The sequence below is a fragment of the Phyllobates terribilis genome, unplaced genomic scaffold, assembly GCF_046119375.1.
Source record: "Phyllobates terribilis strain yellow unplaced genomic scaffold, ASM4611937v1 Scaffold_342__1_contigs__length_2020279, whole genome shotgun sequence".
NCBI classification, from domain to species: domain Eukaryota; kingdom Metazoa; phylum Chordata; class Amphibia; order Anura; family Dendrobatidae; genus Phyllobates; species Phyllobates terribilis.
In genome coordinates this window covers 1674493-1675296 of record NW_027363102.1, presented here as the reverse complement: position 1 = coordinate 1675296, position 804 = coordinate 1674493, and the positions used below count along the sequence as shown (strand labels likewise).

The 804-nt window shown below is 32.6% G+C and overlaps 1 non-coding gene across 1 annotated transcript; it reads left to right on the top strand.

The window, feature by feature from the left end:
- Positions 1 to 269: 269 nt before the first annotated feature.
- On the top strand, positions 270 to 456 carry LOC141222138 (U2 spliceosomal RNA). The gene has a single exon (XR_012290004.1). It is a non-coding gene; the product is annotated as a U2 spliceosomal RNA (small nuclear RNA).
- Positions 457 to 804: the final 348 nt, after the last annotated feature.

Sequence of the window (804 nt, the reverse complement as noted above, 5' to 3'; positions counted from 1 at the left end):
TTTTTGTTTAAGTGAAATGTATGTATATTTTTTATTAGATAAAAAAAATAATCCAAATATCTCCCTAAAATGGGATGTCAATGTATGGAACACATTTTGAATTTTTGTAACATTTTATTAATTTGAATATATGCAAATTTTTATCCTATTTGAATAATTTATGTTTTTAAGTCTCGTATGTTTCGAGACAATGTATAAAAATTTGTAATGATGTAAAATGTTGCTTTTATTTCTGTACATCTGTGTAATTTTTAAATAAAACTGGTTTTATCCCTGTGAGGGGATAGCCAAATTAAAAAAAAATCTGTTCTTATCAGTTTAATATCTGATACGTCCCCTATCTGGGGACCATATATTAAATGGATTTTTAGAACAGGGAGATGGAAAAAGAGCTTGCTCTGTCCACTCCACGCATTGACCTGGTATTGCAGTATCTCCAGGACCGGTGCACCCCTTCTTTAATGCAGTTTCTAAAATCAGAAAGTATTGAATTCAATGTTTTTTGTTCATTTTGCTTGTTTGTCGGATTTTGGGATGGACTCTTTGGCTTTGCTTTTCTTCTCCTCATTGGATTTTTCATGTTCAAAGTTGCAGAAGCCAGATGACAAGCTCATTTTGGTTCAACTTCAGCAACTGTGCATTGCATTGCCATGTAATGTAACGCAATGCTATCTTTCTAGCTCTCCCTCTTTACTTCCTTTTGGATAAACAGACATATTAGGCAAGCATTTTGGAGCTTTCACCTAAATAACTACAGGTGGTGAGATAAGCTGCACAATATAATTGACTTTTCAGTATATTGTT